This window comes from Panulirus ornatus, chromosome 72 (genome assembly GCF_036320965.1).
Source record: "Panulirus ornatus isolate Po-2019 chromosome 72, ASM3632096v1, whole genome shotgun sequence".
NCBI lineage: Eukaryota > Metazoa > Arthropoda > Malacostraca > Decapoda > Palinuridae > Panulirus > Panulirus ornatus.
In genome coordinates this window covers 6,451,494-6,467,989 of record NC_092295.1, presented here as the reverse complement: position 1 = coordinate 6,467,989, position 16,496 = coordinate 6,451,494, and the positions used below count along the sequence as shown (strand labels likewise).

General features: G+C 41.4%; 1 protein-coding gene and 1 long non-coding RNA gene across 11 annotated transcripts in view; one reads left to right on the top strand and one right to left on the bottom strand.

Annotated features, from left to right (window-relative positions):
• LOC139748110 (follistatin-related protein 5-like) overlaps positions 1 to 16,496 on the top strand; it is a 467,164-nt gene that overhangs the window by 259,464 nt on the left and 191,204 nt on the right. For 2 of the 10 annotated variants that reach the window (XM_071660761.1, XM_071660753.1), the window contains exon 1: positions 13,394 to 13,777. The exons of the other annotated variants lie outside the window; for them this stretch is intronic. The gene's annotated coding sequence lies outside the window, so the exon portion shown is untranslated. Of the gene's footprint in view, positions 1 to 13,393; positions 13,778 to 16,496 lie in introns of those variants that run through there. 10 annotated transcript variants of the gene reach the window in all.
• The window catches only part of LOC139748112 (uncharacterized), an 89,580-nt gene that overhangs the window by 12,425 nt on the left and 60,659 nt on the right, over positions 1 to 16,496 (bottom strand). The gene's annotated exons all lie outside the window — the stretch shown is intronic.

The window sequence follows — 16,496 nt, the reverse complement described above, 5'->3', positions numbered from 1 at the left end:
ATATGTAAAACGCTTCACTTCCTCCAGTTTTTCTCCATTCAAACTTACCTTCCAATTGACTTGTCCCTCAACCCTACTGTACCTAATAACTTTGTTCTTATTGACATTTAGTCTCGGCTTCCTTCTTTAACACTTTACCAAACTCAGTCACCAGCTTCTGCAGTTTCTTACATGAATCAGCCACCAGCGCTGTATCATCAGCGAACAACAACTGACTCACTTCCCAAGCTCTCTCATCCAAAACAGACTGCATAGTTGTTCCTCTTTCCAAAACTCTTACGTTCATCTCCCTAACAAACCTTTCCATAAATAAATTAAACAACCATGGAGACATCACACACCCCTGCCGTAAACCTACATTCACTGAGAACCAATCACTTTCCTCTCCTCTTACACGTACACATGCCTAACATCCTCGATAAAACCTTTTCACTGCTTCTAACAACTTGTCTTCCACACCATACATTCTTAATACCTTCCACAGAGCATCTCTATCAACCATCATATACCTTCTCCAGATCCATAAATGCTACATACAAATCCATTTCCTTTTCTAAGTATATCTCACATACATTCTTCAAAGCAAACACCTGATCCACACATCCTCTACCACTTCTGAAACCACACTGCTCTTCCCCAATCTGATGCTCTGTACATGCCTTCACCCTCTCAATCGATACCCTCCCATATAATTTACCAGGAATACTCAACAAACCTATACGTCTGTAATTTGAGCATTCACTTTTATCCCATTTGCCTTTGTACAATGGCACTTTTAAGCATTCCGCCAATCCTCAGGCACCTCACCATGAGTCATACATACATTAAATAACCTCACCAACCAGTCAACAGTACAGTCGCTCCCTTTTTTACTAAATTCCACTGCAATACCATCCAAACCCGCTGCCTTGCCGGCTTTCATCTTCCGCAAAGCCTTTACTACCTCTTCTCTTTTTACCAAATCATTTTCCCTAACCCTCTCACTTTGCACACCACCTCGACCAAAACACCCTATATCTGCCCCACTATCATCAAACACATCCAACAAACCTTCAAAATACTCACTCCATCTTCTCACATCACCACTACTTGTTATCACCTCCCCATTAGCCCCCTTCACTGAAGTTCCCATTTGTTCCCTTGTCTTACGCAATTTATTTACCTCCTTCCAAAACATCTTTTTATTCTCCCTAAAATCTAATGATACTCTCTCACCCCAACTCTCATTTGCCCCCTCTTTCACCTCTTGCACCTTTCTCTTGACCTCCTGCCTTTTTCATTTATACATCTCTCAGTCATATGCATTATTTCCCTACAAAAATCGTTAAAATGCCTCTCTCTTCTCTTTCACTAATAATCTTACTTCTTCCACCCACCACCCACTACCTTTCTAATCTGCCCACCTCCCACGCTTCTCATGCCACAAGCATGTTTTGCGCAAGCCATCACTGCTTCCTTAAATACATCCCATTCCTCCTCCACTCCCCTTACGTTCTTTGTTTAAACCTTTTTCCATTCTGTACTCAAGTCTCTCCTGGTACTTCCTCACACAAGTCTCCTTCCCAAGCTCACTTACTCTCACCACTCTTTTCACCCCAACATTCTCTCTTGTTTTCTGAAAACTCTACAAATCGTCACCTTTCCCTCCACAAGATAATGATCAGACATCCCTCCAGTTGCACTCTCGGCACATTAACATCCAAAAGTGTCTTTCGCGCGCCTATCAATTAACACCATCCAATAACGCCCTCAGGCCATCTCTCTTACTTACATACATATACTTATGTATATCTCTCTTTTTAAACCAGGTATTCCCAATCACCAGTCATTTTCCAGCACATAAATCTACAAGCTCTTCACCATTTCCATTTACAACGCTGAACACCCCATGTACACGAATTATTCCCTCAACTGCCACATTACTCACTTTTGCATTTAAATCACCCGTCACTATAACCCGGTCACGTGCATCAAAACTACTAACACACTCACTCAGCTGCTCCCAAAACACTTGCCTCGCACGATCTTTCTTCTCATGCCCAGGTGCATATGCACCAATAATCACCCATATCTCTCCATCCACTTTCAGTTTTACCTATATCGATCTAGAGTTTACTCCTTCCTTGCTCTTGTCCTCTCACTAACCCCTGACTTTACTTCCAAGACATTTCCAAACCACTTTCTCCTTTACCCTTGAGCTTCGTTTCACTCAGAGCCAAAACATCCAGGTTCCTTTCCTCAAACGTACTACCTCTTTCTCCTTTTTTCTCATCTTAGTCACATCCACATACATTTAGACACCAGAATCTTAGCCTTCGAGGAGGATGAGCACTCCCCGTGAGACCCTTTCAGTTTTCCCTTTTAGAAAGTTAAAATACAAGGAGGGGAGGGTTTCCAGCCCCCCGCTCCCGTCCCCTTTAGTCGCCTTCTACGACCACATTGTCCTCAAACATCTCATTTCCAGCACATCCACCCTCCTGCGCACAACTCTATCCATAGCCCAGGCCTCGCAACCATACAACATTGTTGGAACCACTATTCCTTCAAACATAGCCATTTTTGCTTTCGGAGATAATGTTCTCGACTTCCACATATTCTTCAAGGCGCCCAGGATTCTCGCCCCCCCCTCCCTCATCCTATGATTTACTTCCGCTTCCATGGTTCCATCCGCTGCCAGATCCACTCCCAGATATCTAAAACACTTTACTTCCTCCAGTTTTTCTCCATTCAAACTTACCTCCCAATTGACTTGACCCTCAACCCTACTGTACCTAATAACCTTGCTCTTATTCACATTTACTCCTAACTTTCTTCTTTCACACACTTTACCAAACTCTGTCACCAGCTTCTGCAGTTTCTCACATGAATCAGGCAACAGCGCTGTATCATCAGCGAACAACAACTGACTCGCTTCCAAAGCTCTCTCATTCCCAACAGACTGCACACTTGCCCCTCTTTCCAAAACTCTTGCATTCACCTCCCTAACAACCGCATCCATAAACAAATTAAACAACCATGGAGACATCACGCACCCCTGCCGCAAACCTACATTCACTGGGAACCAATCACTTTCCTCTCTTCCTACACTTACACATGCCTTACATCCTCGATAAAGACTTTTCACTGCTTCTAACAACTTGCCTCCCACACCATATATTCTTAGTACCTTCCACAGAGCATCTCTATCAACTCTATCATATGCCTTCTCCAGATCCATAAGTGCTACATACAAATCCATTTGCTTTTCTAAGCATTTTCCACATACATTCTTCAAAGCAAACACCTGATCCACACATCCTCTCCCACTTCTGCAACCACACTGCTCGTTCCCAATCTGATGCTCTGTACATGCCTTCACCCTCTCAATTAATACCCTCCCATATAATTTACCAGTAATATTCAACAAACTTATACCTCTAATATATATATATATATATATATATATATATATATATATATATATATATATATATATATATATATATATATATCTTTCTTTCAAACTATTCGCCATTCCCCGCATTAGCGAGGTAGCGTTAAGAACAGAGGACTGGGCCTTTGAGGGAATACCCTCATCTGGCCCAATTCTCTGTTCCTTCTTTTGGAAAATTAAAAAAAAACGAGAGGGGAGGATTTCCAGCCCCCCGCTCCCTCCCCTTTTAGTCGCCTTCTACGACACGCAGGGAATACGTGGGAAGTATTCTTTCTCCCCTATCCCCAGGGATGATATATATATATATATATATATATATATATATATATATATATATATATACATATAATGTCACCCATGTATCTCAAAGCAATGGTACTGTTACCACATGCTGAACGACTGAACGACCTCGTTCATCCGCATCTGAGGTGAGAACTATCTACCATTACCCACGCCTAGAGGTAGATATACCAAACTACCCCTACCCACGCTCAAAGGTAGAAAGGATAACCCATACCCACGCACCCTATCGGCACAGAAACTACCCATATCCACGTGGGTCTACGGGCACAAAATCTACCCATACCAAAGCCATGGGTTAAAACACCTTGATACCAAAATTGTAAATGAAAAGAATGAAAATGGCCTCAGTGGCAGAACACAAAAAGGTCTGTGTTGATCTTTCCTAGAGCAACAATATGACTTGTATTTCTCCTCTACGTGTGGCAACACCAACATCATCCCAAACAGTAAACAGATCATGCACGCCTATGCTGAAGTCAGCTTCTACGAGACAATGAAAAACCGAATGCAAGGAGAAGGCTGGGTTCTCCTTCCGTCATGCATATATAGCCCAGGTCCCAACCCCACCCATCCTCCCCTGACGACATGACAGAGTTCATGCACACCTACCTATGTCAGTCCACATCTACGGCGAGCTGGGCATGCACACTTACCTAAGGTAAAGGAGCAGAGTCATGCGCAGTACGCAATGCAGGGTTGGATGCAAATAGCTGTGAAATATTCGCCTCAAATAACCCGTGTACTTGGAAAAGTTAGCTTTCTTTATGGAAAAAGTTAGCTTTCTATATGAAAATAGTTAGCTTTCTATAAACCAAAGTTAATTTCTATTCATGTCTTCCTTAATCTTAGGTTTCAATAATTTATGACCAATTTGCCACAGTCCTTTGAACTTAAGCGTCTCACTATAACTTTAAAAACCAGATATAACTTAAAATGGTAACCATTAGTAACCATATAACCATATATATATATATATATATATATATATATATATATATATATATATATATATATATATATATATATTTTTTTTTTTTTTTTTTTTTATACTTTGTCGCTGTCTCCCGCATTTGCGAGGTAGCGCAAGGAAACAGACGAAAGAAATGGCCCAACCCCCCCCCCCCATACACATGTACATACACACGTCCACACACGCAAATATACATACCTACACAGCTTTCCATGGTTTACCCCAGACGCTTCACATGCCTTGATTCAATCCACTGACAGCACGTCAAACCCTGTATACCACATCGCTCCAATTCACTCTATTCCTTGCCCTCCTTTCACCCTCCTGCATGTTCAGGCCCCGATCACACAAAATCTTTTTCACTCCATCTTTCCACCTCCAATTTGGTCTCCCTCTTCTCCTCGTTCCCTCCACCTCCGACACATATCCTCTTGGTCAATCTTTCCTCACTCATTCTCTCCATGTGCCCAAACCATTTCAAAACACCCTCTTCTGCTCTCTCAACCACGCTCTTTTTATTTCCACACATCTCTCTTACCCTTACGTTACTTACTCGATCAAACCACCTCACACCACACATTGTCCTCAAACATCTCATTTCCAGCACATCCATCCTCCTGCGCACAACTCTATCCATAGCCCACGCCTCGCAACCATACAACATTGTTGGAACCACTATTCCTTCAAACATACCCATTTTTGCTTTCCGAGATAATGTTCTCGACTTCCACACATTTTTCAAGGCTCCCAAAATTTTCGCCCCCTCCCCCACCCTATGATCCACAAGTATATATATATATATATATATACTTGTGTTATACGGGAACAGAGTTTTTCACTCGTGGGGCCCCATCTCAAACACTGGGCCCCAGTATGCGTGTCTATATGCGTGTTTACGTCACAGCAAAAGTTAATGATGTTATTTTGCTGATATTTGAAAATTATAAGTGTTTAATAACTAGTGTTGGGTAGTAGTGATGAACGTAGTAATTTTCAGTTTTTTGAAAGTTTACGAGTTTATGTTCGTGATAAAAGGACAGTGTGTCAGTGTCGGGCTCTTTGCTAACGCATTATGTAATATACATAGTGTGCATATTCCACTTTACTGAATATTGTGCTTTACCGAGTGCGTTCTAGCATTTCATAATATCTATTATTCAAAAGTTAGTTGTGCTTGCGATTAGGTATTCGCGAGACGCCTTTAAACTGTTATAACCAAAACCCTTCATATTTTCATAGGGATCACAATGGGTAGATAGTGCAGAAAACATTACACACTACGAACATTTGGAGGGGTCAAAATGGAAAAGGGGACAATACGGTTTTATGTCTCCTACTAGCAAGGTTAGAGTGAGCAGTTGTACAAAAGATTTAAGATTAAACTCATAATATTCCTCTTTATAGTTGGGTTTATAATACATATTAGTGGAAATGGACAACACCTTACATGGGGTTCCTTCTGTCTGTGTTTGAGCATAACGTTAACATTCGATGTATCACTCTTATCTAATGACATATTCTGCATGAAATGTTTACATACATGTATTCTGACATATGTACAACGAAAATGACTAATGATATATATCGAATATGTGTGATACACAACGTAAAGATAATTATCGAAATATTCAGAGGTATGGAAGTACTTGTAATTATGTGCATATCTGGGCACACACACACACACACATTTATACATATATATATATATATATATATATATATATATATATATATATATATATATATATATATATATATTCATACGAGTCCACGGGAAAAATGAAACACGATGAGTTCCCAAGTGCACCTTCGTGTAATAATCACATCAACAGGAGAGAAACAAGAGAGAAATAATAGTCAGTTGATATATAACGAAGAGACGCAGCCAGGACGCCACTTGGTAAACGTGCGATATACCACGTGAATTGCGGAAAATTGATTATGAAACATCATTAATCAACTAAAAGTGTTTATGTTAATGTTTGGGTGTTTCTCGTTACCAGTCTTGGCAATGTCAACAGATGAAACAATTGCATTTAATGCTCAGTTAACTTGGGCAAACACACTAATTAGCCATCCCTAATCTGACTACCCTACTCACCATTAACGTGAACTGATATTTACCATTATATAATAATTACAATTACTTAGTTTTACTTATGGGCTTATACTCATTAGCCTACTGGCGTTCCCTTTTGACAGCATTGACTTTCGTTAGAGCTCTAGAGACTTATCGTTCTTCTCAGACAAACTTTTACATCACAAATATATTTTCCCTTAACTGAGCCTAAATGAATATATTCTCAGAAATGAATGGTAGTTCTGCTAACATGATGCATTTCAATATGAAATAGAATAATATTCATGACTAAAACAAAAGACTTTATATGCAGTATATTCTTTTTAGTAGCCTATAACCTGTTCACTCAGATGTGATGGATGGGTGATTACCGTTTCATCGCTGATGATGTTGCAATCCAGCCTACCACCACTTCAACTAGTCACCTAATTAACCAATCACCCAATCAATTATTCAACTCTCCAGCCACCAGTCTAATAATCCAACCACCTCTCCACATCCTCCACCACAATTATTCCAACCGTTCCCAACACCTACCAATAAACACAAACACACACCTTCACCAACAAACTTCTTATCACCGATAAATTACTTGTCATACGCAGCCTTCACTGTGGACTTCATTAACCCTAGCCACTTCTACCACACGCACATCCCTTCCTATGGATATACATTAACTCCAGCCACTTTTACCACACACACATACACTACAGCTCATATCCATCACAAACAAGCGTCATGTACTACCAATGACACTTAAAAAGAACGTCCTCACCCTTTACTTTATTCTCACGTATATTTGCAGCATTAGCTTGTAGCGTGCAGGAACTTTAGCTGGCCCTTCTCTGGTCTACAAAGAGATAATAACCAATAACAGAAGTTTCGGAGGGTGGGCCCATAACCATTGCCTAAGACGAGGTCTACCCCAGTCATTATTACCTGCCATAAATGCTGCCCCTAACATTACTACATGCAATGAGTGCTTGGCAGAATTCTGAAGAAGTGATTATTGAGTGTGGTGCAGAAATTATGTCAAGTTATGGGTAGCATAAGCTTCACAAGACTATGCTAATGGGATGCCCAGGCAAAGTAGGAAACTCACCTTTTGTAATCACCTCAATAATGTAATATTTCCCAACTTTTTTTTTGAGGTAATGAAGTATAATTAATATGAAGAACTTTTGTTCCACCGTATATTCCGTCAACCAGTATGTGCCTTTGAGGATATATACATGGTTATAGGCTACAAACAAAATTGAACAGCAATATCATTCTAAAATGACCGTGTAGATGTACGAAAATGCTACACATCAATATATGATGGTCAAGATGTGATACGACAGTAAACCTGTGACAAAACCTATCGCCCACCGACTGGGAAGTATTGCACAACAAACTGTTATGGACCTTCGTATATATATGCTGACGAATTACTTGTCTGTTCTGACAAGTTGCTTCTGATGTTACATTCCTGGTTCAGCCTCACCACTCCTCATGCTTACTTAACTTTCCTGTTTCTCACCTCACTACTTTCCTCCATAACTCACTACCCTCCCTCACACCTCATCCTCCTTCCTCGCACATCGCATCCCTCCTTTGCGCCTCGCTACTCTCTCACACCTCACTTCCCTTCGTCAACTCACCTTCCTTCGTCGCACCTCACCACACTCCTTCCTCTCGCCTCATTACCCTCCCTCACGCCTCATTACTTTTCCTTACGCATCACTACGCTCATCTCACTACACTCCCTCACTACTCTCCTTTACACAGCATTACCCTCCCTCACACCTCACCACCCTCCCTTACACCTCATTCCATAACCCTTGTCATCATCCCACTCCCTCACACCCAACCACTCTGTTCCAGACGTCACCATCTTCTCACATTTGGCCAGTCTCGACTGCCGAGGCGCGGTTGTAGGTCAACAGAGGTCAAGTAATTAGTTTTCTAGGATCAGGTAACGAGTCTTATGAGGATTAACTAATGGATCATTTGGGATCAGGGAATCAAGAGACAGGTCGAGGGAATTGCCTTCCTGCAGATAAAGTAGTTTAGACAGAACTAGACGCTGGTTTATGTGGAGATTCTGATATGACTTCTTTTTGGGATTAACATACTGTTTCATATTACACACACACACATATATATATATATATGCAGACATCGTCAGTACTGCGTCATTTCTGTGATGCACCGGCTTCGTTTCCCTTCTTTTTCCGATTCTTCTAGGACCAATTTTACGTACCTGCTCCTCCATTACTCATGCTCCCATCGTCTTTGATCTTCATCACCTCAGCTTCCCCTGGTTCTTCATGATAATCTCTCCTTCCCATCTCTTCCTCTCATGTTCTCTCTCTCTTCTAGCCTTTATTTTCTCCTCTTTCTCCCTCACTTTCACTCTTAACTCTGTCCTTCACGTCCCCGTATTTACTCTCATATTTAACTACCATCCCTCTTCCTGCTTCTCCTTCGTTTTCTTTTCCCCATCACCTATATATCTGTCTTAAAAGGGAAAAAAAAACACGAACAGTCGGAGGGCGGATAGAATGCCACCTTGCATATTCATGACACCTGTAGGCAGTGCTTCTGAACTGGTTGTTTCTTCTAAAGTTAAAAAATCTATTTTCTTGCTTAAGGGCTGTGGTCGAGTTCAGTTAATCTAACCCTGGGTGCAGGTTAAATGGGAGTGAAGTAGTGTGTGAGAGGAGCGGAGTGGGAGTGACGGTGGAGTGAAGAGAGGAATTGAGTGGGACGATCAGATTGAACTGAGATACTTGAGCTTTGGTCGTATTGTTGTTTGTTCCTCAACCGGTCTCCTGGCCAGTTACAGATACTAGTAACTGACCCCAAAGACTTAATCTTATTTATTAAGATACCGTAAGGCGCTTTGACAAAGGTCTTCACAACTGATGATCTAGAGAATCATCACATCTAAATGTAGTGCAGGTGGGAAAGCTTTACATGGGAAAATTGTACGAGGTAAAGCTTCACATGTGATCGCCAAGCTTGTGAAACAGTTTCAAATGTGATCACCAACGAATGATGCAGCTTCATATGTGATCATCGAACGAGTGAAGCAACTTCAAATGTGATAACTGGGCTTGTGAAATAGGTTCATTTGTAGTTAATGATGTGAAGCAGCTTTACATGTAACCATATCCCTTACTGTACAGCAGCACACGTCAGTACAATTCCTGTTACGAGAGCTTTGCATATGAACAAAGCATAAGCATGTCAAATTCGCTAAATTTTCATCCGTGTAATATCTAAATCCTCTGAATCTTCCAAGGTTGGCACGCAAGAAGAGTTTCCCTCAGAGCTGATTTGCTTAATCAGAGTAAGGTTGCCTCGTTCCCTTTATATGTTTCTTTGAGGAGCGTCTTTGTTGCGAGACCATACTTGCCATTAGGTACACAAAGACCCAGTCTTCTCCCCACTTTCTTTAGAGCAGTTGCCACATCCCATCTCTACAAATGTGACTACGAAAGTCTCTTTCATTACTATTAAAGATTTTTCATTCTCTCTTATTCCCTTTCTTGTAGGCTGAGGAGTGGTTACACCAGATGAGTTCTTCCTAACGCCACACTGTTTGTTTAGATAAGCAGACATTTTGGACACATCTATGACTTGTATCGTGCCCTGAATGTCCAATATCCAAATGCAGCTTGATCAAGTCATTAAATTTTGCATCATAGACGAGTGATAATGACTAACAGCTGCCCTCACTGCGCCTTTATCTTCATTGTGATAATATATACCTCTACTAGAGCGGTGACTCGTGTTTTCTTATATATACGAGCACTGTAAGGCAAGACTAACTGCTGTAGCAACAGCAGGAGCAATAGGATCGTTCGTTATAACTAACAGCAACAACAGTACGACCAACTACTATATCAACAACGGAAGGACCAACTGTTACAGCAGCAGCAACAAAAAGTGATTAAACGCTACAGCAGAACAACAAGAGCAACGGCTACAGCAGAGGCAAACAACAGAAACTACTACTGCAGGACTAGCAACATGAACAACCTTTACGAGAACAGTAATAACAGAACTACAACAATAATAACACTGGAACAAATTGTTACATTTCCAGTAACACCAGAAACAACTGATACGGAAAAAGTTGTAATTAAACTGGTTACCACAAGACTATAACGCTTCGCTTTCATATAACCTCAATAGCTACGCTAGCCTTGAGATCATAAGTGCGAGCAGCTAACAGATGTTGTAGATTGTTATTGACTAGTTAATTCTTTTTTAACAGTCTCTTGGGGGTGTTCATAAGACTATTTTTTTTTTCTTTGTGTGTGTGTGTGTGTGTGTGTGTGTGTGTGTGTGTTGCTAACTATGGAAAATTCAACCTCAAGTTTTGAATAGAGTCTAATTATACTGGTCCCTTTTTTCGCCCGAGTTTAAAGTGTAAGACAATTTGTAGAAAGAGATATATCTTTACTTTTCCCCCCATGTACCAAAGTTGCCATAGGTGATTACTGATAGTGGCCAGTTCGCTTGTGTGGGTTTAAACCAGGTTTTTCTTAACTCTTCCGCAAGCTTTTCAGATTCTGTTGTTAGGTCTTCGGTAGCAGTTTTAACCTCGCGTTTTTTCGTATGTGTCTTGGGCAACAAAACGAGCATACACAGCGTTTTACACCGAGAAGTTTAGCTATCAAATCAGGTTTGTGGATTTATGGTGAATGAATGATGTGGCTAACGCTGGCGATTTGTTGGTAAGTTTATACCGAAATACTATATGTATATGATAGATATTAGGCGGACTGACTGGGTGGTTTAGGGAAATATATTAGACCCATTGAAATTGTATCCATGGATGTATATATCTAATGAAAAATACGTAGAAGAGTATGAATTAATCAGTTCGCCCTTCGAAAGCCAGACAGTAGGATTAAACATTTGGATGATACAAGGCAGATGTCATACAAGGGAAAAAGGAAGTTTTGAAAATTTTACCTCACGTGAGCATTACGAGTGAAATAAAGATGGCAGTTTCTGGAATACGCAGGGCAGGTCATTCTTACAGATAAATAGGCTTGAGTGAGGCTGGACATGAATAGATGTATGCAGGAAAATGGGAGGATATTGAAGTACCGAAGGGCTGGGTAATGATAGCAATTGCATAAGGAAGGTAAATGTGAAAAGAATCACTGAAATTTAGTCAACTTACGTGCAGAAATTATTATTTGAGAGAGAGAGAGAGATTGTTAACCAGCGGCATTCCATGTGAACCAGACATTCGCTAATAAACTCAGGACCAGATATGTGCCAAGGAATTTAGAACTATGTAGTCTGGACGCTTAAGATAAGATTCTTCGAGATTCATGACCAAATCTTTACCAGAGGAATCAGAAGATATTTACAAAGAGAATTAGAATTATAATTACCGGGTTGCTATTCTACCAGAAAAAATTTAAGAAATCGGTTTAAAGGTTGAAATTGATAAGATCCATACTTCTATCAAAACTGTTGCAACAAAGCTGTTTAACCTTTCCACATGTAAGAGAAACTTGCTGTGGGGAACAGGTTCTAATGTGGAATTTATAGGCGCGGGACGACAACGGAAGCTGGGAAAGTTTAATAAGCGGATGATGCAGTTTCAATCGAGTCTACACAATCTGTAGGAATGGTGAATGGGTAAGAGTTGTACATATTCAGCGAGAGAGAGGGAGAAGTTGTTGAAATAAGTGTTATAGCTCCATGTAATCTTCGGAATTAGACAGCCACAACAGAATTAAGAATTTAACGAAATAAGATAGATGCATGGAGTCGAGGAAACACACTTCGATTACAAGACTTTTCAGCCGAAATTGGGTTGAGATGTTGCGAGAATTTCTGAAGGTGATTTTACGGATGTCTAGCCATAGTGAAGGCACCGGTTACACTGGAACTGACGAAAGCTACTTTTAGTGTACCGATACGATCAAAGTGCACATAGCGAGGATGAGTGTCTGAGCCATAAGTCTAGGATGGTACAGTAATGTCGCAGGAGTGGGTGTGAACATACTGCTGCTGCTAGAATGTGCTAGAGGTGTGAGAGGAAAGAGGTGGAGGAGAGGACTCTGCTGATGAATGGATAGAGGGGCAGAGTGAAGGGATAATTAAGAGATGGGTTGAGGTATGTGATGACGCACGAACTGTAACCATGAGGAATCATCATCTTTGTAATGCGTTGCAACAAGTAAAAAATAGAAAAGCTAAGGAATACCGGAGTGTAATGAGGCGGCGGAACTTGTATAAAGCCTTGCGGAAAATCGATATGGCCCATTGATGCGCATGTAACGTGCAAAATGCAGGAGAATGAAGAGCTGAAACTGAGTAAAGTTTTGTGAAATAGAAGAACCGTACGAGTCATCGGTATTTCCAGTGTCTCCATGTCCGTGGTAATTCTATAGCAGTGCAATGAAAAATATATATCCCCTGTGTGTTCATGCCACCGGCAATCTTTTCTCGGTTTCGCTTTCAAATATACTGTTCCGATCCCGGAGTGGATATTGTGTGACCAAGAGGTGGCAACACATTGGGACGCAATGGGCGCCTCAGGAACCGCCTGACGAGCTACTCTGCCACGTGGTCTTCAGTTGTATGTTGATCAATATAGTGGCTGGGTGTGCGTGTGCCTTAGCTCCTTCCTAGTGACTCATCGCAGGGGAATAGATCCTCTTCCACGCATAAAGATTCCTTTCAGTTGATAACGAGAAACACTACATGCCGAGTTGCAGAGGAATGTATGACCAGATAACTCAAACTTCAAGCGCGGACTAGAATCTGTCAGGAGAAAGTCGATACAGCTTTTGTCGAGAGACACACATACGTAGGCAGCAGTTTGCAGTGACTGGTGTATCGTGCGAATCTCCTGCCGTTTGTCGAGGGAAAAGCCTGGTGACGATGAATCAAAATATATTATTTTAACTGAAAAGATTGAAGTGTTGGATGATTTGAGCGGTGGATCTTACATACCTTGACAGTCATTGAGGTAAGTTATATGAACATGAGTTTACATTTAGAGTTCAATTTACACACCCAAAGAAACCGTAAACTGGTTTCCCATCACAATGAGAGGACTATGGTGTTATGTATTTACGTTTTTGATTCTCCGATTAGCTGTTTAGAGCAGCAGTCACTTTATCGTACGGAGGCTTTCCGTCTGTTCAGTGTGACGATTCTCATCAGCAGTAGAAGAAAAATATGTATTGTATACCACAGACACCCATCGTATTACAGTTATGTTGAGGATACAAGACATGATTTTGATACAAGGAATATCCCGACTGCCCATGTGGGAAGTTTCTGAAGGGTGAAATACACATACCAAGTGCAGAAAGATGAGTAATCTCTGGCTGTCTCTAAGCGCATCTTTAGCAGCTATTATCCTTTCGTGTGTGTGTATATATATTTTTTTTTTTTTTTTTTTTTTTTATACTTTGTCGCTGTCTCCCGCGTTTGCGAGGTAGCGCAAGGAAACAGACGAAAGAAATGGCCCAACCCCCATACACACGTACATACACACGTCCACACACGCAAATATACATACCTACACAGCTTTCCATGGTTTACCCCAGACGCTTCACATGCCTTGATTCAATCCACTGACAGCACGTCAACCCCTGTATACCACATCGCTCCAATTCACTCTATTTCTTGCCCTCCTTTCACCCTCCTGCATGTTCAGGCCCCGATCACACAAAATCTTTTTCACTCCATCTTTCCACCTCCAATTTGGCCTCCCTCTTCTCCTCGTTCCCTCCACCTCCGACACATATATCCTCTTGGTCAATCTTTCCTCACTCATTCTCTCCATGTGCCCAAACCATTTCAAAACACCCTCTTCTGCTCTCTCAACCACGCTCTTTTTATTTCCACACATCTCTCTTACCCTTACGTTACTTACTCGATCAAACCACCTCACACCACACATTGTCCTCAAACATCTCATTTCCAGCACATCCATCCTCCTGCGCACAACTCTATCCATAGCCCACGCCTCGCAACCATACAACATTGTTGGAACCACTATTCCTTCAAACATACCCATTTTTGCTTTCCGAGATAATGTTCTCGACTTCCAGACATTTTTCAAGGCTCCCAAAATTTTCGCCCCCTCCCCCACCCTATGATCCACTTCCGCTTCCATGGTTCCATCCGCTGACAGATCCACTCCCAGATATCTAAAACACTTCACTTCCTCCAGTTTTTCTCCATTCAAACTCACCTCCCAATTGACTTGACCCTCAACCCTACTGTACCTAATAACCTTGCTCTTATTCACATTTACTCTTAACTTTCTTCTTCCACACACTTTACCAAACTCAGTCACCAGCTTCTGCAGTTTCTCACATGAATCAGCCACCAGCGCTGTATCATCAGCGAACAACAACTGACTCACTTCCCAAGCTCTCTCATCCCCAACAGACTTCATACTTGCCCCTCTTTCCAGGACTCTTGCATTTACCTCCCTAACAACCCCATCCATAAACAAATTAAACAACCATGGAGACATCACACAACCCTGCCGCAAACCTACATTCACTGAGAACCAATCACTTTCCTCTCTTCCTACACGTACACATGCCTTACATCCTCGATAAAAACTTTTCACTGCTTCTAACAACTTGCCTCCCACACCATATATTCTTAATACCTTCCACAGAGCATCTCTATCAACTCTATCATATGCCTTCTCCAGATCCATAAATGCTACATACAAATCCATTTGCTTTTCTAAGTATTTCTCACATACATTCTTCAAAGCAAACACCTGATCCACACATCCTCTACCACTTCTGAAACCGCACTGCTCTTCCCCAATCTGATGCTCTGTACATGCCTTCACCCTCTCAATCAATACCCTCCCATATAATTTACCAGGAATACTCAACAAACTTATACCTCTGTAATTTGAGCACTCACTCTTATCCCCTTTGCCTTTGTACAATGGCACTATGCACGCATTCCGCCAATCCTCAGGCACCTCACCATGAGTCATACATACATTAAATAACCTTACCAACCAGTCAACAATACAGTCACCCCCTTTTTTAATAAATTCCACTGCAATACCATCCAAACCTGCTGCCTTGCCGGCTTTCATCTTCCGCAAAGCTTTTACTACCTCTTCTCTGTTTACCAAATCATTTTCCCCAACCCTCTCACTTTGCACACCACCTCGACCAAAACACCCTATATCTGCCACTCTGTCATCAGACACATTCAACAAACCTTCAAAATACTCATTCCATCTCCTTCTCACATCACCACTACTTGTTATCACCTCCCCATTTACGCCCTTCACTGAAGTTCCCATTTGCTCCCTTGTCTTACGCACCCTATTTACCTCCTTCCAGAACATCTTTTTATTCTCCCTAAAATTTACTGATAGTCTCTCACCCCAACTCTCATTTGCCCTTTTTTTCACCTCTTGCACCTTTCTCTTGACCTCCTGTCTCTTTCTTTTATACTTCTCCCACTCAATTGCATTTTTTCCCTGCAAAAATCGTCCAAATGCCTCTCTCTTCTCTTTCACTAATACTCTTACTTCTTCATCCCACCACTCACTACCCTTTCTAAACAGCCCACCTCCCACTCTTCTCATGCCACAAGCATCTTTTGCGCAATCCATCACTGATTCCCTAAATACATCCCATTCCTCCCCCACTCCCCTTACTTCCATTGTTCTCACCTTTTTCCATTCTGTA